Here is a 27,686-nt window from a genome sequence, read left to right as displayed (position 1 = left end):
TCTGTCAGTTGCCTTGGGTGAAGCAGATCTCATTGCCAGGTGAGATGATGATGAGACAGGTGCTACACAGGCTTCTTCCCCTGGCTGGAACTCATCCCTATGATGTCACCATGTGTAAAGCCTACAGAACCTGTCACAGTCACTGTCATATGGTCTTGCAATCCTCTGCCTGTCCCTCCTCCATTAGATTGTGAGCTCATCCACGGCAGGGGCCACTGGGTATCCCCAGAGCTTAGCATGGGGTCTAGCACCCAGTAAGCACTCAGGTAGCACAAGATGAATAAAAGAATGGATTAATTGGGAGAAGGAGAAAGGAAGGAAGGGGGAATGTGCTTACATCACACAATAAATACTGGATGGATGGATGGATGGATGGATGGATGGATGGATGGATAGATGATGAGTGGTTGGTTGGATGGAAGGAAGAAAAGAAGGAAGGTGGGAGGGAAGGAAGGAAAGGTGTATGGATAAAAAAGAAAAGAAAAGGAGAGGGAAAGGAAGAGGAAAGGAGTAGGGATAGAGAGATGGAAAAACAGGCAAATTTCCTTTGGAAAAGTCAATGAATGTTGAACAAATAAAGTATTAAATACAAATCAGATTCCTTCTTTTGCCTGGTTAGCTTACCCGCTGCCCTTCTTCACCTGATCCTCCCTTCATCCTTCAAGGTGCAGTTAAATCTTACCCCTGTGGTCTGTTCCAGCCCACAGAGACTGGTCTTTTTTCAAGCCTTGTAGTGTTCCTCCAATCTAATTTCCAATTAACATCTTGATTGCACACTCTCACCTTCCATAATTGAAACCACTCATAGCACTTGTTAGCATTGGGTAGTGGTCACCATCACAGGCCTGTAGGAGGAAAACTAGCTGGCAGAATTTTGGCTCTGTTACTTTGCTAGAAATTGACTGAGAAAGTCATTCCAACTCCCAGAGCCTCCATTGTTCCAAGTGTGAAACAGACACATTGCCTCACAGAGGTATTAGGAAGACTTACACCCTGACAAACTATGCAAGGAGCTTCATGTGAAGCCCAGCAAATAGCAAGCACTCGCTCATGTCAATGGCTATCATTACTATTGTTATCTAACCTGTAACTGTCTTATCTACTCAACAATATTTTAAGGTTCTAAGAGAAAAGCACCACCTCTCATACCTGGTGTGTGTGTGCCTGAACTCATGCGCGCATGTGCGCCACACACACACACACACACACACACACACACACTCCCTAGCACAGGACTGGATAACCAGAATGCTTATTGGTTGATTTCTCCTTGGACCCAAGTCAAAAAAGTTTCATTTCTAAAGATTTATGGTAGGTGAGAATCAGTTCGCCAATGGTTTTATCCAAGCCAATCTTTTAGAAATGGCCTTATTGCAGGAAACCAGAGACAAATGAAAAAGCAATCTGTGTGCATGTTGTCAACAAGCTTGTGTGGGCTTCTAATACTATTTCCCTGTTGAGGTATCAATAGGAGAGAAGACAGTTTCCCAGAGCATGGGCCCGGTGCTCCCTCCACATAATCGCCGGGGGTGGCAGTGGGTGGCTAGTGAAAAATGACGATTTCTGGGATTCAGTCCAGACTTACTAAATCAGAAACTCTAGAGTTATAGCCTGTGAATCTGCATTTTAGTCCATTCCTTAGATGATTCTGATGCTTGCCTAGGGAACTGCTGCCATGCCCAGCCTCTCAAGAACCTAGAGTGCAGCACTTGGAGCACCTTTGAGGGTTTCTAGTCCAACTTCCTCACTTTACAGATGGAGCAAATGAGGCACAGAGAGGTTAAGTGGCTTATGCAAGGTCACACAGCAAGGCAGTGACAGAGCTGAGACACAAACAGAAGTCCTCACTGGCCAGCTGCCTTTACTCCATTGCATCACCCACCTCTTCCTCCGGAAGGAGTTATTGCTGGCTCTGCAAGGGGAAGAGGTGACCAGCATTATTGAGCCTTTCTTGTGTTCTAGCCGCTTGACACAGGGCCTTCTAGCAATCCTAAAGGCTAGGTATTGCCATACCTATCATTCTGGAGAAAAAAAAAAAAAACTGAGGATTGGAGAGAAAGCATCGTGTTTGCTGAATAGCAAACTCCTCTGTTGTATAAGACAAATCCCAATATCATAGGGAAAAACTGGGGGGAACCCCCACATTCATGTGAAATGATTTGAAAATGGGTTTACATTAAAAATGTTCTCATTTATGTAAACAGGGTATATTACATACTAGAACCCAGTGGGAAATCTCTATCTCTTGACTTGTTGTTATAATTTTATCCATCGCAGTGGTTCTTAACTGGGTGCAATTTTGCCCACCAGGAGACATCTGACAACGTCTGGAGACATTTCTGGGGATCACACCTGGGGTGTTTCCTACTGGCATCTACTGTGTAGAGTCCAGAGAGGCTGGTTAACATACTATGATGCATGGGACAGCCCTCCTACAAAAAATAATTATCTGGCCCCAAATGTCCATAGCGCCTAGGTTGAGAATTCCTGAACTGTAAGACATGAACTTTTTACTTTTGTTGTAACGTCTTTGTGGCCACCTGCACCGTATGAGCTGCAGCAGCTCACCCCAGACGTGGTAGTCACAGGATTCTTTCCTTAGCTGTTCTGTCTTCCACCCACAAAATGGGTATATCACAGTGCTGTTAGGTGATATGAGCAGAAGAAGAGAGAAAATAGGTTATATGTGAACAAAGTCTTCTGTCAAAGGTAATGCAACTACCAAGAAGTAAAATCAGACTTCAAGTCCAGGTAGGTCTCATTCCAGAGTTAATGATATTTCACATGTTACTCTTGCCTCATAGATGAATCCTCCACATACTAAAAGTTTGCAATATAAGTCACTACATTTCCTTGCATAGAACACAATCTATTTTTAATTATATTATAGAGTAAATTGGATTTCACAAGTTTAATTTCAAGCACAAATTGTGGCTCCTCAGCCACAGTGGTAAGAGGTATTGCTTAGGAGCTAAGAATGCGGATTTATGATCAGCCTGAGTTTGAATCTTGGCCCTGCTGATTTTTAGCCATGGGACCCTGAAAAAAAAAAATCCCTTCATTTCTCTGGAACTCAGTTTCCTCCTCCAAAATGTGGAGATAACAATAGAACCCACTGACAAGGATTATTGTGCATTTTAAATCAAATAATGCATATAAAACACTTAGTGTGGTGCCTGGTACATGAAATGCCCTCAGTAAATATCAACAATAATAATTATTATCATCATGGTCATTGTCATCATAATTGTCATTATAATTAAGGCCCCCGGATAGGGAGAAGGTGGTAAATTGGAGAGTTTGGGGAATACTAGGCATTTGTAAAATAAAGCTGGTACAGTCTGGATCTGATAATTCATCACTTACTAAATTTGACCCATCATTTCTGCTTTTAATGAAAATATATTCAATATTGGAACTAATTACTATTAAATTGGCCTTGTTATTAAGCATCAAGGGATCAGTGGTGGACTCAGTGGGTTATCATCATTGAATAATATGTCTCAAGGAGAAAAAAAAGTTGAATTAATACACAATCCTGGAGCCAATTGAAAAATCCCTAATAACACTGGCTGTTGCTGACAATTAATTCTAGGAGTCTGTAAATCACGAAAGAGCTTTGGAGGCAGAAACCAAGTTAGAAGAAGAAACAAAGAATTCAACTCATACTGGCTGTCTCAGAGGTTCTATAACCAAGGGGGAGTTAGGGAGATTTAAGGAAACTTATTACACCAACGAGGGGTATGGGGCAGAAGGAAACCTGAACTAGGAGTCAGCCTGGCGGGACCTGGCTCAGTTTCTCTTCTCTATTACTGGGTGCAGGGGCAAAGAGGGAGAGAAATATGAGCTATCAGAGAAGGAGACAGGCACAGATTACCTAGTGCCTTTGAGCCCACGGCAAGGAGTTTGGGCTTACTCTATGCATAATGGGAATTCTCTGTTGAGATTAAATCAGGGAGTGGCCTCATAGGATTGTGTAAAACTCACTCTGACCACTAGACTTCAGAAAGACGAAGTGGGAAACTGGTAGGAAGTTATTGCAGTTGTCTGGATAAGAGTCTACAGAGGTTTGACATAGGATTAGGGTGGTGGCAGTGGTGATAGAGAAGAGCATACAGATACAGGATATGTTTTAGAAGTCAAGCTGGCAGGAAGTGCTAATAGCCTGGCTGTGGAGGGTAAAGGAGAAGGTAGGCAATCAAGGATACCTCCTAGATTAGAGCTTAAATAGTTAGGTAGATGTTGATAATCTGCATCAGTCAGCTATTGCCATGATAATGCTGCATAACAAACTACCCCCAACTCAGGGATTTAGAACTGCAACCACATGACTCTGCAGCCATCTGCAGTTCAGCAGGGCTCAAATTAGAAAATCTGTTTTAGATGTGCCACCAGCTATTATTACAAAAAAAGCTCTACAATTAACATGTTTTACTTTGGGACGTAAAACAAACAAACAAATAAGATACTTTAAACAAATGAAAAAAATCGATGTTTGAAGAATCTGTGGTGGTCTGATCCTAAAGTGACTTGAAAAGATTTGTCACAGCCATTCTACAACTCAGGGCATCAAGAGAGAGGAAGAACACTCCAATTTCTCCAAGGCTCAAGTAATTTCAGTTTTCTGATTAGCTTGGTGCAACTCACAGGAACTCTGTCGGGCAGATAACTTGTCACACCAAACACAGGACGAGCTCATCACTGGTCAGGAAGCCAACTCAGTCAGAGAGATTGGCTTGCCTTCCCCTGATCAATGCCATCCACATAATACTAAGAATCACAACCACTGCCAAGCCAGCTCTTGCTCCTCCATTACTAGTTTTGAGCAGCAGGATCACTCAGTCTGTCAGAAGCTATTAGACTCGGATTGACTGATTTTGAGAAGGAGGGTGGGGGGATTTTTTTTCAAGGACAAGCTGAAAAACATAGAAGGGAAGACACAGTGACCCTAGCCCAGCATCCATGGCTGAGAAATTAGATGACTCAAAGAAGACAAACAAGATGATGTTTTTAGCCATGTTAGGATAATGCATTGTGTTCCCCACTGAGAAAGAGGGATTAGGGATGTGCTTGAGGAAAATTGTTGCCATCCCAAATGGCAATTTGCAATCTGGACAGGAAGTAAGTAAGTGGGACTCCACGAGAAACCTTAAGCAGCTGCATTTAGGAACAAAAGCTGGGCTGACTGACTATGGCTGTCTGGAAGGTGAAGGACTTTGCAAAGAAAGAATGGCTTCTAGTTCCACCCAGCAGTAAATCTTACCTTGGCTTTCACTTCTAAATTCAAGATTACCCCCATGCCGTAGACCTGGTCCTCTCTCTGCACTATTTGCTGGCTTAGTGAACAATGTCACCATATGTGTGGTTGAGCAAAACAAAAACTTGAAAGTCATCCATTACTCCTTGCTCTCTCTCACTTCCCTTATCCATCCAGCTCCAAGTCCTGTTAATTTTGCCTCCTAAATATTTCCCAAAGTAGCTCGATTTTCTCCATCCCTGCTGCCACTGCCCTGGTCTACGCCACCATCAGCTCTCACCTGGCCAATTGCAACCATCCCTCACTGGGCCTTTGGCTTCCAGCTTGTCTTGCTTTCCATCCATCCTTCACATTGCTTGCCATAGAGATCTTTTCAAAACACACATCTGCCAACTCCACCTTCCTGTTATAAAACTCTTCTGTGGCTCCCCATTGCTTTCAGAATAAAGACCACAATGATGAATGTGATCCACTGTTCCCAGCGTGGTCTGGTTTCCTGCCCACCTCTCACCACTGCACAAGCTGTTCCATGGGCCTGCAATACACTTTCCTCCAACTTTCACCAAGTTCACTTAGTGGCTTCTCAAATTCCAGCTCAAGCATCAGTTCTGGATAGCACCTTTCTGCTGCACACAAGCACCCTTACATTTGAAATCAGAACCTTAAGTATATCAGAGAATCAAATTCTTTTCCTCCAGAGCCCTTATCTCAGCTAGTAAACGTACCTTTGTGGGTTTTTTGTGTGCATCTGTGTGTGTGTGTGTGTGTGTGTGTGTGTGATTATTGAGTTGAAATCAGTGTCCTGGTGAGCTCTATGGCAGAAACTATGGATAAGTTTACTCAACACCCAACCTCCCCCACCACGTCCTCTCTAGCCTTTCTCTACAATGGCTGAATTCCCAGCCTTCCTTGCACCCAGGAATGGCCATGTGACACCATCTGGCCAATGAGATGTAAGGAGAAGGTGCCAGCTGAGACCTGCAGGAGAGATTTTGAAGAGAGCAGACTCAACTTGGATGCCCTTTTTCCTTTTGCCCCTTCCCTTTGTTCCTCTCTGAAATAGAGAGACAAAGACCCCTTCTACTATGAAGAATGAAACCACACAATAAAGATGAGGGAGCAGAAAGAGAAGTTGAGATCCTTGTTGTCACTGTTGTTGGTGGTCTGGTCAGTTTTGGTCCATGTGCCACGGACCTCTTACTGCCAGTAGGTCAGGGTTTCCTGTTACTAGCAGCTCAGTTCAATTCTAACCGATACAAGCTCCATGAACATGTGCACTTGCCTATTTTTGTTCCCCACACATCCCCAGTGCAGTGTCTGGCACATAGTCTCTGCTCAGCGAACGTCTGCTGAATGAGTGGCTGGAGAGAGCACTGTCTTTGGAGTCCTGTATATTCGGGCTCAGAATCTTGCTCTGCAGCTGAAGGCTATGTGGCTGCTTAATTTCTCTGAGCCCCAATTTCCTCAAGCTTAAAAACTAGATGATAACATCCCAAGGGGTTATTCTGAGGATCTAACGAGCTGACGGGTAGAAAGTGTCAGATCTTGACTAGAAGCTCAGTTAATAGTATTTGTTGGGTTTTGTTTTATTTTTAGAGTTGAGGTCTCACTCTGTTGCCCAGGTTGGAGGGCAGTGGTGTGATCATAGCTCACTGTAGCCTTGAACTCCTGGATTCAAGCAATCTCCCCACCTCAGCTTTCCGAGTAGCTGGGGCTATAGGCATATGCCATCATGCCCAGCTAATTTTTAATTTTTTTTTTTGTAGAGACTGGTTCTTTCTATGTTTCCCAGGCTGGTCTTGAACTCCTGGCTTGAAGTGATCCTCTCATCTCAGCCTCTGGAAGCACTGGGATTAGAGGCAGAAGCCACCACACACAGTCTTTGTTCATAGTACGATTATGAGTGATTGGATCTGTCACCTCCAAATGTCACTTTGGGTGTGACTGTGTACAAGGCACTATGATAGGCACTTGGAGTGCCAGGGAAGTCTGTGGAGTGGCCTCTGCCCTCCAGGACTGGGATGCTCACTTGGTGACAAAAGATTTGCACACATGCGTGGAGAACTCACAATGCCGTCTGTAAAAATGTGCCAATGGCCACAGAAGGGACACAGGCCCCGTGGGAGTGGAGAAAGGGGCAAAATAATGTGCATTGATAAAAGCGTCCCTGGGAACAGTGCAGGACAGGGAGCCTGCTTCCTCTGCATTCACTTACTTAACAAACGCTTGTCAATCACCTTCCATGAAGCGGCTAAGTGCTAGGATAACTCAGGCACCCGCCAACAGAGGTGCAGAAATGATTAAATGAATATGCTTGCCTGCCTGAACAGTGGATTAAATGAGCAAGTCCGTGAACAAATGAACTTCTGAAGAAAAACAAACGAGCTAGAAAATGAAAGGAGGTATTCCCAGGAAATAACCATGCTCTAAAAATGAGAGTCTGGGTCGATGAAGGACCAGGCTTCAGGCTTGTGGCCCTAATCAGAGTGGGGAAAGGGCGAGGTTAATGAAGGTGAGGGGCGGAGTTAGGATGGGAAGATACGGCTACAATACACGCCCTGCCCCCTGCGCTCTGCCCCAATGTCCTGTACGTGACACTATGCCATTTGTCACTCCACACGTTTTTTTTGAAAACCGTGTATACACCAGCATGGTGCTGGGCAACGGGTACCCAGTGGAGAAGAGGACAAAATCATTCAGCCGTCTGCACCTCCTCACCCTTCCCAACCTTCCCTCCTTCCCAGTTCTGCTTCCTCCTCTCAGCCTGCCTTGAGGATAGCAGAGATGATGGTGGATCTAATCTAATATGAATGGTAGTTGACACTGACTGGGGGCTTGCTTAGAGCAAAGTGCTCTCCAAACATCTCCTTTAATGATCACAGTAACACATGGGTTAGGGAACCATTGCAATGAGGCAGTTGAGGCTCGGAGAGGAAAAGCAACTTCCACGAGGTCCCACAGCTACTCAATGGCTGCACCAGAACAGGAACCCGAGTCTGGCCCGTTTGTTACTGTGCTCACCTGCTTGAATTTTTACTCTAAGCCAGTGAGGCTCAAAGTTTAAGGTGCATCGGAGGATGCTTTTGAGGGATTACCTATGACCACTGTGTTGATTGTAGTGATGGTTTCATGGATGTGTGTATGTCAAATTGTATTAAACTGCACATTTTTTTTATTTTTGAGACAAAGTCTTGCCCTGCCATCAGGCTGGAGTGCAGTGGCACGATCTTGGCTTGCTGCAACCTCTGCCTCCCAGGTTCAAGCGATTCTCCTGCCTCAGCCTCTCGAGTGGCTGGGATTATAGGCATGCGCCACCACACCTGGCTAATTTTTGTGTTTCTAGTAGAGTCAGGGTTGCCATGTTGGCCAGGTTAGTCTGGAACTCCTGACTGCAGGTGATCCACCCACCTTGGTCTCCCCAAGTGCTAGGATTACAGGTGAGAGCTATGGCACCGGGCCTCCAGAGACATTTTAATCAATTATATTAACTTTTATTGAGTGTCTCCTATATGTCAGGCTCTGCCCCAGGCCTGAAACTGTACTCTTTAAATGTGTAATTTATTATATGTCAATAATGTCTCCATTCTGCTGTTTAAAAAAAAATCAAAATAATTAATATGCATAACAATATCTCAGGCTGCATATTAGAAGACTCTCAAACCCTACCCATTGCCAATAGGGATTTTGATTCAGCAGCTCTGGGGTGAGGTCCAGCAATCTGTGACTTAAGACATATCCTCTGGAGGATTCTGACTCTGCTGCCCGAATTTGTGTATAGCCTGAGGTCCTTAACACAACTGCACCTCAGCATCCCTTAGGGAACGTTTACAAAACACCAAGGCGTAGGAGTCACTCCAGATCTGCTGAGACAGGGTCCCTGGGAATGGGACCTGGAAGCAGGTATTTTTTTAAAAAGTTCCCCAGATGATTCAAATGTGCAGCCAGGACTGGGAACCATCACTGAGCTAAGAAGCATTTCATGACCCCAGGTTAGGGCTGTTCAAAGCCAGGTGCAGGTGTTAACAAATGCCCCCTGCTCTGCCAGGAAAGGCAAGTCAGGTCCTGCAGATATTCCAGAAGAAAGGGAAGGCCCAAATTCTCTTGCTAAAATAAGCCTTCTCTCTCTCAGCCCTGGAATTGTTCTTAATACATGTGGCATCATGTTCGTCAATAATCTCCTGGGCACAGCATCTGAGAAGCCATGCACAGCGCCCGCAGCTGTGAAGACGTCTGCTGTGTAGGAGCTGAGGCTAAGCCGTGGTCCTGGCATCAGCATCCACAGGAACAGGCATCTCTCCAGCTCAGCTTACAGGCTGTAGAGCTAAGGGTGACTGAGACAAGCAGAATCTGCTGTTTCATGAAACCCAGAGGCAGAGCTAGCAGGGCCATGAGAACCATCTCATCAAGCCTCTCATTTTACAATTTGGGAAACTGAGGGAGAAAAAAGGTAACCGCGTGAGGGTTACTCCTTAACCATCAAGGTAAAAAAAGATAAAAGAGTTTCTCCTTCATGCAGACTGCCCTGATTGCACTGTCTCTCTCGTGCTTTGGGACCCTGGTCAGGTCAGTATTTGCTCATTCAGCAAATACTTACCGAGCACTAACTCTGCACCAGGCACAGAGCTAAGTGCTGGGATAACAGTCATGAGCAAGACGGACAAGTTTCCTGCTTTTGTGGTCCTTATATTCTAATGGGATAAATCAGATAATAAACATTCAGCACACAGCTAGATAAACAGAAAATGCTGCTAGAATAAGGACTGAGGAAATTCTTCAGGGAAATGGACTGGAGACTGCCTGCAGTCACCACTGGCCAGAGGGACCAGATGAGGCTTCAGCGAGGAGGGGATATTTAAGCAGAAGCCTGAATAAAGGGAGGCAGGGAGCCCCAGGAAGAACCGGGGAGAATGTTCTGGGAAGAGCTGGGGAGAACGCATTCCAAGCTGTGAAAGCAAAGATGCTAAGGAGGGGGAGGGGTAGATTTTGATATGTCTAGGGAACCAAAAGGAGGCCAGTGCAGCTGAAATATAGTGAGCCATGGAGAGGTTGATTATTGATGAGGCCAGCACGGTGACCTAGGGACAAGTCACCCAAGGCATTCCAGGCCAGCATGGGAGTCCATTTGGATGAAAGATGAGCAAGCCCCGAAACTGGGGCTTAGCCCAGATGGGTTCTTGGCTTTGCCTAGGAAAGACTTCAAGGGCCAGCCCGTGGTGTTAAGCAGCAACTTTTATTGAAGTAGCAATGCACAGCAGCAGTCGCAAGAGGTATTTCTCCCTGTGGAGCCCGGCTACCCCGTAACAGTGTGCCCAGAGCAGCGGCTCAGAGACCTCTATGCACTCATATTTATACTCACTTTTAATTACATGCAAATTAAGGAGTGGTTTATGCAGAAATTTCTAGGACGAGGGTGGTAACTTCAGAGGTGTCTGGTCCTTGCTATGGAAAGGGGCTGTAACTTCCGGGTGTTGCCATGGCAATGGTAAACTGACATGGAACTCTGGTGAGCTTGTCTTATGGGGAGGTGCTTCCACCCTGGCCCTGGTTTAGCTAGTCCTCAATTTGGTTCAGCGTCTGATCTCTGCCTCCAGGGTCTAGTCCTGCCTCCTACCTCTGTTTGATTCTCAATGTGCTGAGAAGCCTATGCAGAGTTTTCTGTTTGTAAGGGACGTCTCTATCTGTAGTGTAAGGAGACCAGCAGTCATTGTCCAGTGAGAGTTTGCAGTAGGGGATGTGGTTTCTACCACACTGAGTAATGGCCCTAGAAGTAGACTTGTTGCCCACATTGGTTCTATTCTTCCTTTGGTGCTGCCTTCAAGCTAATAACTCTGCGTCAAGGCTCAAGAGACAGGTCATTCATCACCCGCCCTACCTTGGCATCTGGCTTCACAACTTGGCAGAGGCAGAAAGCATTCTGAGTTTCCTTGCCTGCCCCCACAATGCAGAAGCCCCCAGCTCTCTGTGGCTAAGCAAGTGACCACTAGTCAAAATCAATTCCAACCTAAGCTTGGCCCTTAGCTGTCACCTGAGTGGAGGCCAACTGCAAGTGCCATGGCTGTGGACCGTGGTAAGCCAGTTTGTCATCCTGTGACATGAGGGACATGCACGTGGAGGGAAAAGCTACCTGCCCTGGGGTCCTCAAACAGCACTGCATGGGGCACTGCAACAGACCTGGGTTTGAATGCAAGCTCCACCACCTACTTGATCCGTCACTCTGAGCAGTGACTTAGCTTCTCTAAGGCTGTTTCCTCAGGTGTGAAATGGGGCTCATGGGGTAGGCGAGGAGAAAAATGTGAAGGCTTAACACAGTTCCTGGCACCTAGTGAGCACTCATTCAATAAGAATTCCCATTCTCCGCCGGGCGTGGTGACTCACGCCTACAATCCCAGCACTTTGGGAGGCCAAGGCAGGCAGATCATGAGGTCAGGATATCAAAACCATCCTAGCTAAGACGGTGAAACCCCGTCTCTACTAAAAATACAAAAAATTAGCCAGGCACGGTGGTGGGCACCTGTAGTCCCAGCCACGCAGGAGGCTGAGGCAGGAGAATGACGTGAACCCTGGAGGCGGAGCTTGCAGTGAGCCGAGATCGTGCCACTGCACTCCAGCCTGAGCGACAGAGCGAGACTCTGTCTAAAAAAAAAATGAAAAAAAGAAGAATTCCCATTCACCTTCTGGTTTCAGAGCAACTATAGCACCAAGAAAAGTCCTTACCCAAAGGGAGCCTCAGTTTCCCCATCTATGAAAGGAAGTAGCAATATGAGCTGAACTCTGAGGACCCTCCTGCCCTGAAAGTCATTAAGTCTCTCTCTCTCTCTCTCTCTCTCTCTCTCTCTCACACACACACACACACACACACACACACAGGCTAAGAGCCCGAACTGTGGAAATGACAGACATGTATTCAAATGTCAACCTTACCTGCCCTGACTATGTGACTTTGTACATAATACACCCATGTGCCGCATAGCAACATTTCAGTCAAGACGGACCACATATACAATGGTGGTCTCATCACATTATAATACCATATTTTCACTGCACCTTTTTCATGCTTCAATACAGAAATACTTACCATTGCATTACAATTGCCTACAATAATTGGTGCAGTCACATGCTGTACAGGTTTGCAGCCAGGAGCAATAGGCTACAGCATCCAGCCTAGGTGTGTAGTAGTCTGTCCCATCTAGGTTTGTGCAAGTGCACTCTGTGGTGGTCACACAACCACAAAACCACGTAATTATACATTTCTCAGAACATATCCCTGTCATTAAGTGACAGAGGACTGTAGTTAACCCCTCGAGCCCCAGTCTCCTTATCTGTAAAACAGGGATGACCACGGGGACGATGTCAGAAAGTGGTCTGGAGCTACAGAAGGACCCTGCAGTAAGCATTTAGCCCAGGGGTTTTAGAAACACTGCACAAATGTCAGCTATTAGACTCTGTCCTCCCCCGACACACACACCCGTGTGTACTCAGCGGCACTCCACCACGGGTTAATCTAAGATTGAGGCAGAGACACAAATTTTCCATTCAAAACCCGAAGACCATTTTTGTTCAGTAATAGATTTAAACAAGGTTTTCTCTCACAGCAATCGTCCCTAATCTCCAATTGTTCCCTTTTTGGAGATGCAGTGTCCTCTTGCATTGCTTAGAGAATACAAATTAGATATTGTCTGAAGTCTTCCCCTGTCTCCAGTGGAGCCGCTTCCTCAGGGACATTCACTCTCTCTCCTCATGCGACGCCTCTTCCTGGAGCTGCCTTCATCCTGCCGTGCGTGGCGTGATCCTCCCCGGCACATCTTTGCAGGTGGAAGGTGGACGTTTGTCCAGGGTTGGGGGCTGAGGACCCTGGAGGAGCCTTCCCCAAGTTCTCACTCTCTACCTTCCCACCCAGGGGAGAAATAATATGGAAAGAGGAGGGCTATGCTGTATTCATAGAATCCCATGTCTCCTGGCACCACTGTGAGGAAGGGAAGTCTATTACGCTCATTTCACAGATGAGGAAGCTGAGGCTCGAAGTTGAGTATGTGGGCCAAGGTCTCACACCTTTTCTCCAGTCCCTGATTCTCCAAGCTGAGGGAGAATGTGCCAGATCAGAACTTCCATTCCCTCATTCCACATGTATTTTTTGAGCACGTACTACATGCAAACCTCTGGTCTGAACATGGAACACAGATGACAAACAAGTAAACCTACCAATAAGCAAGGTAATTTGACATTGTGACCCCTGCTATGCAGACAGTGTCATAATGAGTGTTAGGGTATGGGGGAAGGGGGTAAATGTGGTTCCCTAGAAAGGTAGTCCCCCGTAGAAGGTGACATTTGAGCTGGGGCCTGGGCAGTGAGGAGGAGGCAGTCAGGTGGAGATGTGGAATAAGACGGTTCCAGGCAAGGGCAAGCACCAGATGGAGGACCAGGCTCACTCAGCCTGGCTGGGCTTTGGGAAGAAAAACAGGAGTGCAGGAAGTGAGGCTGGGAAGCCAGGAGTAGTCAGTTCACATGGGGTTCTGATGCCAATGTAGGAGTTTGATTGTATTCTTAGTGCAACTGGAAGCCACAGCATGGGAGATGTGAATCAGCCACTTGACACTGTAGAGGACTTTCTGACCACCTTGTGGAAATTGGGGTGTCAGGATCCAAGAGAGGGGACAGAGGAGTCATTCTGAAGCATCACGTTAGCTCCTTGCTGCATCTTGGGAAGTTCCCAGGAAAGACAGATTGGCCCGAATTGGAACCCAGGTTTGTGTGATCCCAAAGCCCACGCTCTCTTGGCTCCAGCTAGGCTGGACCTTGGGGGAAGGAAATAATGGGGCCAGCAGAGAGAGGGAAACTTAAGCCAAAGAAATGTTCCATCTGAAAGCCAGTGCATTCCCTCCCTAGCAGCTGCGAGTAAAAAATAGAGTGGGTCGGAATTAGCAGACCTTTTTTTTCCTTTCTAATTTATAGCTCGTTGGTTGACGTGCTCCTTGGGAGAACGTCTTGCTCTCTGGCTTGGCAGGAAAGTCAATGACAAAGTACTGACAGCCCAGAACAGCATCCCTCCTCTGTATGAGGTCATAAATAAGGCTGGGGGTTCATCTCTATGCCTGGGCATCTCAGCAGAAGGTGGGGAAACCCGACTGCTGGCTTGATAGCCACAATAGGCCTATTTCTGAAGTTCATTTTCCCAAACATTTACTAAACTATATACTATGCTCTAGGCACCAGAGAAATAAAGGCAAATGGAGCACAGTCCTGTCCTCAGTCTAGAAGGGAGACAGCAACATATACAAACAATTACAGGAAAGTGTGATGAAAACTGCAGTAGCAGAGAGAAATGACAGATTGGGTCTGGGTTAGGGTATCAGGGAAGACTACCTGGAAGAGGTGATATTTAAGCTAAGTCTTGAAGGACGAGTAGGAGTTCAACAGGGTAGAGATACCCCCAATGGCTGATACTGGGAGGAATTCAATAAATGTTAGTGTCTTATTCTGTTTCCTAGTGCTTTCTCGGATGTTGCTTTTGTGTGTCTCACCATATTGCCTGTTCACTGGGGACGGGAAATATGCCTTTGCCTTCTCTTCCATCCCCTACAGTAGTGAACACAGGACCTAGTCATAGAGTTGAGTCTCTCAAATTTGGCACTATTGGCATTTGGGGTTGGATACTGCCTGGTTTGGGACAGGAGGGTGGAGAAGGGGAAGCCCATCCTGTGCATTGCATGGTGTTCAACAGCATCCCTGGCCTCTTCTCACTGGATGCCAGTAGCACCTCCTCCATATCCCCAAGCAAACATGTCCCTCTGGGGACAAAATCACTCGTGGTTGAGAACCACTGTCATAAAATATCCATGCATGTATTCATTTACTTAATTTTCATTCATGAATTCAACAAACATTTACTCAATATTTACCATGGGCCAGACACAGTGCTAGACACTAGGAACACAATACTGTATAAGATACAGCCACTGCTGCTGCCCTCAGAGTTGCCTGGCTGGAGGGGCAAAGAGACAAGGCTATGATGGGGAAGCACCGAGGCTGTGGGAGCATGTAGGGTGAGGGCAGCTGAGAGATGGACGCATTCCAGGAAGGCTCCCTGGATGAGGTGATAAATAGACATTAGCCAGGTGAAAGAGAGGGAAGGCATTCTAGGCCAAGGAAGAAAGAGAAGGCATTCTAAGCCAAGAAAATGACAAGCAAAAGGCTTAGGGCCTTGAATTAACCTACCCTTTTGGGGAAGTATAGCAGCTCATACCTGGAACATGGATCTCCAAGGCCAGAGGGGTAGAATAGAGGCCTCTCCAGTCATTAAGAAGAGTCTGCTTCATTCGGAGGGCCACGGGGAAGCCATCAGAGAATTCCAAGCAGAGAAAGAAGGAATGTGATCAGATCAAGTAAGAAAAACTCTGTCTTCAAAGTGGCAGAGAAGTTTCATGAAGTTGCATGAGTCACTGGGCTTGCGGCCTTGGAAGGTGCTGGTAACATCAGAGGCACCTCCTAGCCTAGGCCTGGCCTCGGCCCTGCCCTCCAGGTTGGATCCCCTCCCCCTGTCTCAGGCAACCCAAAATCTGCATCTCAGGCTGCCGTCCCCACAAAAGCCTTCTTCCCGTCCACCAGTTTCCTAGCCATGACAGTCCCTCCAGATGGATGCAGGAAAGTGTTTTATCTACCCATGCCATTAAACCTGTCACGGAACCCCAATTGCCTTTGGAATTTGAGGGCAGATGGGGATGCAACGTGAGGCTCAGCTCTGGAGATTTGGCATGGCTAGCCCATTAGTTCCCCTGGAGCTGAACAGAGGGGGACCGACCCTCTAATTGCTTGAGAACTTGGGTGTTATTGAAACTCCCTCATGCCTGAATGATGTATGACTCTCCCAGTGTGGCTCGGCCATTGCCGGCGGCTCTCCAAAACAGACCCTGTCTTATTTTTTATTCCATTTATTTCTGCATTTGGTCGATCTCTCTGGCAAGGTAAATTTTTTAAATATTGGGTATGGAAATGGGAGATAGTCAGACTTTCCAAGCCTGTGGACTTGATTGATTGAGGTTGTGACACTTACTTCCAAAGTATCCTTCAAAAAGTTGGTTATAGACTAAACCACCATTTTCAAATCTGGGGTCCGCTGACTCTAATAGCCCTTGAAAGGAGGGATGGGCAGGAGGAGGAGGGTGCTGAGAGAGAAACAAGGGTTTTGAAAACTCTAATGGAGATTCTACTTAGCAAAACTAGGGCTGAATGTGCTTGCTAAAAGAGTCAGGTTTCTCTAGCTTAAAATCAATCAGTAATAACTGCAGGATGACATCCTGACCCTGGCCTCTGAGCCTCCTCTTGGTGTGGCTACCATGAGCCTCTCCTCTGCCTTCTGGCCATGCAGAATCCCCCATACACAACAGTCCTCCAAACACACCAGCCTTATTCATATCCAGAACCCTCTACCAAAACCTGTCTCTGCTCCCCCTTTCATTCTCTGCTTCACTCTCAGTCTTCCCACTCCCAGAAGCTGCCACTGACCATCCAGGCTGGGCTAGCTGCCAGGGGGTCTCTAGGCAGTGGGATGTTGAGTCACACAGGGCTGGGTTCAAATCCAGGCTTAGCTCCTCAACTCGAGGTGTGACTTCCCCACTTCCCCTCCCCGAGCCTCAGTTTCCCTGTGTGTCAAACAAGGATAAGCAAGTTTCTACCTCATATGGTTGTCATGAGAACTATTACTGTGAAGGTTCTTAGCACTGACTCACCACTGAGTAAGCTCTAATGAATGTTAGCCGCTGTTTCATTCCTTCAATTACACGCCTATTTCCCACAATGAGCAGGGACCAGGTCTTTTGTGTATTCTCAGGTTCTGGTGCAACGTCTCACAAGTAGGAAACTCCCAATAAAATGTTTGCATGAAGGAATCCAAAAATGTCAGAGTGGGAGCCAGAGCCACTTATACAGTGGATAAACCTGGCAAGTTATTTCACCTCCCTGTGCCTCAGTTTCTTCATCTGTAAGATGAGTATCCTGATGGTACCTACCTGTAGGGTTGTTGGGAAGATGAAGTGAGTTCATATATGCAAAGTGCTTGGAACAAAGTAAACACTACACCAGTGCTGCTCTTATTGTTTTACTAAAACCAAGGAACTGAGTGATTTATTCGCTCACCTATACAGTGTAGAAGACAAAGCACATTTTATTGTGTACAATGCATGGTGGGTGGGTGGATACTAATGATGAAATGATTAGGGCTACTGAGGCAGCCTCATCTGCCACCCACCCCACCCCACCTGCTCCCAGGCCTCCAAGCCTGTGAAGGAGGGGAATAATGATTTGGATATTTTTTTAATCATCAGAGCACAAGCGTGCTATTTCACACGCTGGCTGTTTAAATGTACACCTAGTTACAGTTGACTGCCTTGGATGATTGGTTGAGAGGGCTGAGTTCCCATTTGTCCCCAATCAATCTGGAAACTGAAAAGCAGCCAGAATATTCATTTTCCACCATCAGGCCTGCAGCCTGGGATTATTGTTGATAAAGGAGCTGTGGAACCCAAGTTCCCAGGGGGAGGTGGAAGAGTAAACGTCTTACTGATATCCCAGGGCAGTGAACGAATAGAGGTTGGGACTTGAGCAAATCATGTCCCCATTATTAATGAAAGGGGCAGGGCATTGGTCAGAGCAGGCAGAAGGGCAAAGGGGCTAAGAAGTAGCTCCGGGCCCCATGCATTTGATGAAAAGGTGTCCTAGAAGAGTTTAACCTGAAGGGCTGTGTAGGCATTCAGGCTGGTGTTTTGTACGGACCCACTGTGGACTGCCACGGGGCAAAGCACTCAGGAGGGAAACACAGAAGGATGTGCAAGAACTAAAAATATGCATTCCATCTGGAAGAAGACAAAAGTTGAGGAACCGTGTTTATGAAGATGGCCTCATGACAAGATGGCATTCATTCAACCACTCCTTCATCCACTTCGAAATTCTTGATTAGCACCTACGATGAGCCAGGCAGTTCCAATCCCTTGCGGATGTCAAATAGGAGTAAAACGCAGGCACTGCTTCCCAGGAGGCACCAGCATAAGTGGCCAGATAAATAAAGTACATAAATAACAACAACAGCAGTAACAATAATAGCAAAAATAGGAATACCTGCTGTTTATTGGGCACCAGCAATAAGCCAGGCTTCGCATAAGTTATTTCATTTAACCTTCTCCATTGCCTAATGAGATGATAGGTCCTATTTTTACCCAGAGTTTGCAGATGGAAAAGCTGAGACATGGAAAGGGTTAGTCACTTGACTGAGGTTCATGCAGTTAGGAAGGAACCGTGATTCGAACCAGTTCCTTCCAACTCAAACCCTTGCTGGTGACCACTAGGCTGCTGTGCCTCTCAAAATAACTGGAACGCCATGTTGTAACTGCTGGGTTGAAGCTACAGAAAGTCCAGTATGACTCTGGAAGTGTGACTGGGCCCCTACCTAGTGGCTCAACCCTGTAATCTCAACTCTTTGGGAGGCCAAAGCAAGAGGATCGCTTGAGACCAGGAGTTCAAGACCACCCTGGGAAATATAGCAAGACCCTATCTCTACAAAAAATTTTAAAAATTAGCTGGACATGATGTCATGTGCTTGTAGTCCCAGCTACAGTCCCAGCTGAGGCAGGAGGATTGCATGAATCCAGGAATCCGATGATGCAGTGAGCCATGATCGGGCCACTGCTCTCCAGCCTGGGCGACAGAGTGAAACCCTGTCTCAAAAAAAGGAGGGGAAGCATCTGGCCAGCTGGGGGGCAGGGTAGGATGGAGAGGCTGTGGCTTTAGGTCCCCTATCCCCAGCACACACCTCAGCATTTGCTCATAGTAGGTGGTCAAGAGGCACTTGCCAGTTAGCCAGCAAGTTCTTTCAAAGCCTTCTCAAGCATCATCAGGCAGGTTCTGCACCCTCTTGTTTAATGCTGTTCACAAAGCAGCATTTTATCCATTGAGACCGTGAAAAGGGATTGTGGGAATCTTCATTTTGTATAGAAGGAACTGAAACTAGTGAGGAGAACCCACACCTAAATCCAAGCCTCCAGTACTCTGAAACCAAATTTCTTTCTCTCGGCCTTGGAGCCCCTGGAAGGACTGATTCAAGACGAGCCCCCAGACCCCTGACTCCAACACCAAATCCTTCTAACACCACCTGCTACCTCTTCCTCAGATCCGAGGGGCAACTTATCTCCTCCTGGTTTCTTACCAGCATGGAATTGCTGTGGTTTTCTGACTCGCAGAGCCACTAAGGTTGTAAAACATTCTCCTTTCACTTTCTATGATGGCCAAATGCATCCTGAACCTGCTGGTGTGACCTTCTGCTGCTGCTTGCAGATCCAAGCACAAAGCCATTCATTTTGTATTCATTCTCTCCCAACCCCAATCCCCTCTGCCATGCCCCCACCACCACACACAGCCCCCCTCCACCCGCACCTTCACCTCACCCTTGGCTGAACTCAGAGAATTCAACTTCCCTCAACAAGGCTGGGGCTGGGGCTTCTTGAGCTGCAAATATTGATTACATTGTGGTATTTGTTTTACTCTTTCTTTTATTATCCACTGGTGTTGGGAGCTACTTCCCTCCACCCCCTCTCCAATGCAAGGAAAGAACTTTTTGTGTATTCCCCCAACACACACACACACAGACACACACACACACACACACACACACACACACACCATTGCATCTTGCCTTGGACTGGGCACATAGAGGATGCACAAGAAATACATCTGGTAGACCCCCACACCTTTGCTCATGCTGTTCCCTCCGTCTCATACACCCTCTCTCCTTCCCTTATGTTTGACTTTTTTTCAAAGGCTCAAACCAAACAGCCCCTCCTCTTTGATGGAAGGAGAGTCCTATTCATCAAGTGCCTCCCACATTCAGGCACCCAAGTCCTGAAAAGAGGACTTGGGACTCAGGCCTAGATGTGATGCTGAATCAACTCCCTATTCCTTGTCAACTGTGTGAATGTGGGCAGTCATTCCTGAGCCTCTGTCAAACGGGCATGATAATAGTACCTGCCTTATACTTGGTTGTTGGGAGGACTGAGTATGTAGTTAATGGCATCTGGTCCCATCCAGGCCTGACAGACAGTGGACATGTAATTGCTTGAGGCAATTTAATAATAATTAAATAATAATAAATTATAAGCTATTATTATTGAGCTACTACTGTGTTGTGGGAACTAGACTCAGCCTTCCACATGCATCATTCATTCAGCATTAGTGGAGCACCTACTGCGTGCCAGGTACTGTTCTAGGCATTTCCGAGTCATCCGTGGAAGAAAAAGGCCATAAATCCTTGCCCTCATGGAGCTTACCTTCTAATAAGGAGAGACAGAGGATGAGAAACAAACAAACAAAAATATGTGAGTTACACAGAGTGTTGGAGGGTGTCAGGTGCTCTGGTAGAAACAAGGAGCATGTCAAGGAGAGAGCAGGCAACAGGGCATTCTGGAAAGGCCTAGGAAGATGGTGACGTTTGTCCTCCATGTCCACCAACTCCAGCACAAAGCATTTGTCAGAGGCAGACAGAGGAGGGCAATGTACAGTAGGCGTCCATGCACCCAAGTGAGGGAGAGAGATGTGTAGACACTCTAGAGCAGAGTCCAGGCAGGGGAACAGCCCTGTTCATTCATCATTTCATCCTCATGAGATGTGTTGCCTGTTATCGCCATTTAAAAGATGGTGAAGGTCAGACTCAAGAGAGGTTAAAGTCACATGAGAGGGTCACAGCGCTAGCAAGGGACAGCCCTGATAGGTTGCAAGTCCACGCTAAATATAAGACCTTGTCATGACCCAGGGCTTGGTGCCCCTTATAGTGAAGATCATAAGAGGAATGAATTGTCATCTTCCCCTGATTGCTACCCCCGCAGGTTTCAAGACCTCCTCTCAGCTCTATCTCCAGGAATCTAGCACCGACTGTGTCTCATGTGGCCTTTCCTCATGCCCTCCAAGGGACCCAGCACTGGACAGAGGCAAAAGAAAGGGAAATGTCACCGTCTCCTTCTGGGCTTGGCTCCTCCGTCTTGGAAAGCGAGTCTCAGAACATCTGTTAAACCAAGCCCCAGCATATTAAACAGCCACTGAAAATGTATTGTTGCCTCGTTCAATACATAGCAATTACACGGCGTGTTTTGCTCATTAGCGGGAAATTGACACAGAGGCAATCCTGCTTTTTAAATTACCACTAATCTCACTGCACCTGTTTGGGAAGAAGGCAGGAGGAGAAAGGAAAAAAGTTGATAATAACCATTTCATTATATTTTAAAAACAAACACTTCTAAAACTCCCTTAAATATAGCTTTTGGGCTTTCAGACTCCCATCTTATCTTAAGAGGAGCCTCTTTGCCTCATGCCGCAGGCTGAGTAACTCTCCATTAACGTCACAGGCTTAATGGCACATGAGTCTGGGCACCAGGGACACCAGGAGGACAAGCTAGGCTCCCTTAAGGTTTATTTAAAGTGAGATGCTGTGATTAACTGTGGTTAAGGGACTCGGTGCACATTGAGGAAAGCCACCGTATCTCACAGGCTCATGGAAAACTGACTTATTCGGTGGGTGGGCAGGTGTTAGGGGAGGTGGATGCAGATGCCGCTATAGGTGTCTTCAGAGTTCAAAGACAGGGTGTCACTTGACCAAATCAAACAGCTCTCAGTGAAGCTGGCGTTCAGACTTGCTGCCCAGGCAGGTTGCTGAAATCATGGAGCCCCAATTCCCCATTTCTGTCTCAGTGCACGGGGTTGTATGCCATGCCCAGCACAGAGGCTGACTTCACACAGTAGGCACTCAATAAATGCTTCCTAACACTACCTCGGGGTTGCTTCCTGAGACGCTCCTTCACTGATATCCTCTAGGCCATGGGGCCAGTCTCATTCTGTATGAGGCAAACTGCCCTGTATGAGGCAAACAAGCCCCTCCCCGGCTGGGTGATCTTGGACAAACCTCTCTACTTCTCTGAGTCTCGGCTTCGTTATGTGGAAAATCGGGATAATGATAGGAAGTCCAGCTGACGCTCGTGGCTTGCCGGCTTGTTAGTGAGGGTCATGTGTGATGATAGGGCTGAAAGTGCTTGAGAAACTGGAAAAGTGGTTTAAGAACCACAACTATTGATACCCATGGAACTGGAGAGAGAAAAAAGAAAAATAAAAACAATATAAGAAAGAACAATGATTACTATTCTGGACTTCTTCGGTGGGTGGGCAGGTGTTGGGGGTGGGGGTGGATGCAGATGCATCTATATATGGTTTCTCCTTGGAAGAGGAGATGCTAGGGCCTCAGATTAACCTGAAACTTACCTGAACTTAACACAGCACTGGGCACATGGTTGTTCTTGATGAAGATTTGACAAATGAATTCTTTTATTTATCTAAAAAAATGTTGGTAGAATGTCTTCTCTTGCCAGGCAGTGGTCCAGATGGCAGGGATTCAGCAGGAAACACGATCCCAGTCCTCCTGGAGTTGGTTAGTGCCCTAGGGCCATCATGAAAAAGTGACACAAACCAAGCAGCTTAAAACAACGGATATGTATTTTCTCACTCTTCTAGAGGCCAGGAGTCTGAAACCAAGGTGTCAGCAAGGTTGGTTCCTTCTGGAGATTTTGACAGTGAACCTGCTCTGTGTCTTTGTTTCTGGTGTTTGCCTTGCAATCCTTGGTATTCTCTGCTTATAGATGCATCACTTTGCCTCTGTCTCACATGACCTTCTCTTTGTCTCTGTGGCCAAATTTCCCTCCTCTCATAAGGATGCCAGTCATTGGATCAGGGCCCACTGTAATTCTGAATGATCTCATCTTAACTTGATTATATCTGCAATGACTCAATTTCCAAAAAGGTCACATTCACAGGTACGGGGGTTAGAATTTGAACATATATCTTTGAGGGAGACAATTTGACCCACCACAAGAATATCAAGCTTGAACAAATATCCATTGAATTTATCAGAGGGTGCCATGGAGAAAGTGAAGCAGGGGTAAGGAGGATTTCAGATAATGGATAAGCAGGAAAAGCCTCTGTGAGAAGACTGCACTGAGCAGAGAGAGCTGAGTGAATAGGACATGAGCCATGCAAATAACTGGTGCACAGCATTCTGACAGAGCATGTGCAAAGGCCTTGAGGCAGGACCACACTGGGGATGTTCAGGACAGAGCAAAAAGTCCAGGGTGCTGGATCAGAGTAAGTGAGGGAAGGGTGGAGATGGAGGAGAACAATCATCTTAGAGACTGAGGGTGTCTTAAAGAGACGGGATGCCACTGGAGGGTTTTCAGCCACGGAGCGACCTTGTTGTGGTCACTCACAACACTAGCTGATACCTCTAGCTGATGCGTGGAGAACAGATTATAAAGAGGCCAAGGATGACAGTAGGGCAACTAAAAGAAGAGAAGGAGGAGAGAGCCGTAAGTTCATCAAAGCACTTGGTCTGGTAGTTTGATTTAATCCATTAAGCCCCTGCAGAAGAAAAATGAGGAGGGAGGCCTGGCGTGGTGGCTCATGCCAGTAATGCCAGCATTTTGGGAGGCTGAGCTGGATGGATCACTTGAGCTCAGGAGTTTGAGACCAGCCTGGGCAACGTTGTGAAACCCTGTGTCTACCAAAAATACAAAAATTAGCCGGGCGTGGTGGCACACACCTATAGTCCCAGCTACTTAGGAGGCTGAAGCAGGAGGATCACTTGAAGCTGGGAGGTTGAGGCTACAGTGAGCTGAGATCACATCACTGAACTCAAGCCTGGGTGACAAGGTGAGAACTTGAAAGAGAGAAAGAAAGAAAGAGAGAAAGAGAGAAAGAAAGAAAGAGAGAAAGAGAGAAAGAGAGGAAGAGAGGAAGAAAGCAGAGAAGAGAAGAGAAGAGAAGAGAAGAGAAGAGAAGAGAAAAACAAGCAGGGTGACCCATCACCCAAGTTGCATGTGCATTGAAGAAGCTGTGAACATTACAATAAAATGAGATCAGTTGAGAAGCCCTAAAATCATGGAAAATCACCATGCCCTTTGATATGAATGACTTAAAAACTTACTTGCTTCCATTTGTTTCTTGAGCACCATTTGGCGTTAAGTCCTAGCCACTGGGGAGAGGGAGGGCACAGGAATGAGGAATACAGAGTTTCTACATTCAAAGGGCCTCCCAAGGAGAGAGACAGGTGCTCTGTGGACACACAGCTCAGCCACAGGGAGCTCTAGAACAGAGAGATATTTGTTTTAAATAGTGTATCTAGGAAGTCTTACTGGAGGAAGTGGCATCTGCATTGAGCTTTCTAAGGATAGGTAGAATTTGGCAGGAGTTGAGGTGTGCACCTACCTGGTCTTGGAGGAGGCGTCTTGAGGAAGGATGTCAAACTCCAATTTGTCTCACAGGAAACTGAAGCAAAGGCTATGTTGAGGGTAGGAAAGGTTGGCACTTTTTACTCCTCCCTTCTTTTCTGTTTTTTTTCCCCCTTCCCAAGTGCCTACTATGCACCAGGAGCTATACTAGGCCCCAGCGAAGCAACAATGAACAAGGCTGTTGGGATCCCTCTGGGAACCAATGAGATTTCAGTTGGTTGGAGTTGGAGGAGAGAGAGAGAGGGGGAGACTTAAATAGCAGAACAAGGGATTTGTGTTTGCTCCTTCAAAAATGGGTAGCCACGGAGGGTTTTGAGCAGGGAAATGACATGATCTGAACTGGACAAGTAATAATTATTTGGCCAGCACACAAGGATGGGTTTGAAGGGGACCAGGGGCAAGGAAGCCAGCTCACGTCAAAAGATAACCCTTAAGTGCACCTGCCTTTGTTGGGGCGCTCTGGTTTCCCCTGCCCCTTTGTGGTTGGGAGGTGGGGGATGGAGCATCACGGGAGGGAGAACAGGCTGCAGGTCTGAGAAGGGATGAAGGGTTTCCATGGCAACCTTTTGCTTGCCTGTAGCCAAGGTAGCTATGCAAATTCCCCAGGCACCATTCCTGTGGACCCTGAAGCCAGCATCCCCAGCTGCTGAGAGCCTGACTTTAGAAAAACTGGGATGCAGTAAAATTGAAAAAGAGAGACCAGAGACAAAGATATTTGGCTGGAAAAGGGGTGCAGGCTCCCAGGCAGCCCTTGAACTCCCTTGAACCTGTTCTGCAGGCTCCTTCTCCCTCCTCCAGGGAGGGACTCTCCCAAGCCCACCCCTCCCCATTTGGCATGCATCTTACACCATGGGGACTTGGGCCATCCGGAAAATGGGCTGACCTGATGGTGGTGCCTCCTTTTAGTTTTTGTGATGACTTGCAGTATTGTTTGCCAAGCTTCCTACACAATGCCAGGGTCAGGGTAAGCAGGTCAAAATGCTTGCAGTTACTGTTATCTGGCATTGCGATTAAAGAATGCTGGCTCTTAGAACACCGGGTCCTCCTCCGAGACTGGCCACTGATTGGTGTGTGACCTTGATAGAGTCACTTCCGTTCTCTTTAATCTTCTTGTCCTTATGTGTCAGATGGGAATGCTGGCTCTACAGTCTCTTTATTTTCATTTTATTGTTGTTGTTGTTGCTGCTGCTGCTCTTGTCACCATTATTATTAGCATTGCTGTTTTATCATTGCTATTATTGTAACACCTAGGCTGCTGCTACCTGCTACAAAGGACAAAGATGAGGACCCCTGTAAATACCCCACGTAGTTAGAATGTGAAACTATACGCCAAAGCAGACAATGCAAAAATGTGTCTTTAAGAAATTGCTACAAGAGTTCATAAAAATGAAATGGTATGTTCTACACGTATCAAGACAGGATTGCTTGTGGGAGTTGAAACTTATTAGGTGAGGTAGTCCTTAGACATTCACTTGTCCTAGTCTTAATAATTGACCAAATTGCCTCTCCCTGAGTTCTCTCACTGGGTCTGGGTTCCATGTTCGTTTCCATTCTAGGTGATCCTAAATTCAACTGAGAATCCTGAGTTCAGACCCTTGTAAGATACAGACTCTCCTGTTGCAGAAAGACACCTTCTGGGCCGGGCACGGTGACTCACGCCTGTAATCCCAGCACTTTGGGAGGCCAAGGTGGGCAGATCACAAGGTCAGGAGATTGAGACCATCCTGGCTAACAGGGTGAAACCCCATCTCTACTAAAAACACAAAAAAAATTAGTCGGGTGCAGTGGCGGGCGCCTGTAGTCCCAGCTACGAGGGAGGCTGAGGTGGGAGAATGGCGTGAACCCAGGAGGCGGAGGTTGCAGTGAGCCGAGATCGCACCACTGCACTCCAACCTGGGCGACCGAGCAAGACTCCGTCTCAAAAAGAAAAAAAAAAAAAAAAAAAAAGAAGGAAAGACACCTTCCATTACCCACTACAGATTTAGTCCACATCGTGTTACTAACCCTAACCCTAACCCAATCTGAGTATTTGGAAATGTGATGGGCCCTCACATTTGTTGAAAGGAAGAAAAGAAAGAAAGAAATAGAAGGAAGAGAATGGGACATACTGCTTTCTAATCCCAAGACCCTCTAGTCATTTATCTAGAGAAGAAGGCAGAAGCAGACCCTCTCATATTTGTCTCAGTGGAAAAGTCGTTTTTTCTACTCTAACTCCAGACTTTCTGTCTTCTTTTTTTACTCACCAATGCCCAAAGGAAAAAAAAAAAAAAGTATTTCCAAGTATGAAAGTACAAAGTTTCAAACCCGCTACTGCTCCTCCTTGCAATTGAGTCAATTAATCCCACATCATTTCTCCAGGGTGGTTGCTGTTAATTGAATTAAATGACATAATATTTGTTGAGTACGTAGCACTGCGCCTGGAAATGTTTATTGCATAGAATTGAATCTGTAATGGGTAGAGACGATTAGCATTGTTGTTGCTGCTCTTAATTAGAGTTATTAATAACCCCCTTCATTAGCACAGTACTTTGGAACTTCCAACCCATCTTCTAATGCATTTCCTTATGGCACCGTCTGGGTCTCAATATTTCCATCAGATAAATGGGGGTGACAATTCGAACTATGTGAAACTCTTGAGAGGTCATTCTCACAGTGCCGGGTGTGAACGTGCTTTGCAGACTCTAGAAGGCTTTGCAAATATCAAGGGTGTGCTATTTTATTGTTGTCTGAATTGAGAGGTAGAGATAGACTCTGTTATATGAATAGGAAGACCCCAGACCCTCACCTCATGATGTGAAATGACTGCCTGGCCGTGTTCTTTTTGCCCACACTTGGCACACTTAAGATTCAAGTAAACAAAGGACATTTGTAGGGCAGATAGGTCCTAATGATGTTATGAAGAAAATCGCTAAAAAAAAAAAAAAGGCATGGACTTGGGCTTCACAGAATCTGGGTTCGACACTGAGCTCTGCTGCTTCTTCAGGCAAGTCATTCCTCCTTTGTACAGCGTTGAACAGTGTCCCCACCCTCCCCAAATTCATGTCTACCGAAAAGCTCAGGATGTAACCTTATTTGGAAATAAGGTCTTTGCAGATGTCATTAGTCAGATGGGGTCATATTGATTG

The 27,686-nt window shown here is 46.4% G+C and overlaps 1 protein-coding gene and 1 long non-coding RNA gene across 8 annotated transcripts in view; one reads left to right on the top strand and one right to left on the bottom strand.

Moving 5' to 3' along the window:
* Positions 1–15,975, bottom strand: part of LOC119627340 (uncharacterized) — a 56,038-nt gene extending 40,063 nt beyond the window's left edge. For both annotated transcript variants that reach the window (XR_012089504.1, XR_012089505.1), the window contains exon 1: positions 15,498–15,975. This is a non-coding gene — a long non-coding RNA (uncharacterized lncRNA). The remainder of the gene's footprint in view (positions 1–15,497) is intronic.
* The window catches only part of SEZ6L (seizure related 6 homolog like), a 213,546-nt gene that overhangs the window by 53,501 nt on the left and 132,359 nt on the right, over positions 1–27,686 (top strand). The gene's annotated exons all lie outside the window — the stretch shown is intronic.

This window comes from Chlorocebus sabaeus, chromosome 19 (assembly GCF_047675955.1).
Source record: "Chlorocebus sabaeus isolate Y175 chromosome 19, mChlSab1.0.hap1, whole genome shotgun sequence".
Lineage (NCBI taxonomy): Eukaryota > Metazoa > Chordata > Mammalia > Primates > Cercopithecidae > Chlorocebus > Chlorocebus sabaeus.
Note: the sequence above shows the minus strand (reverse complement) of the source record. Positions and strands in the feature narration are given on the sequence as shown.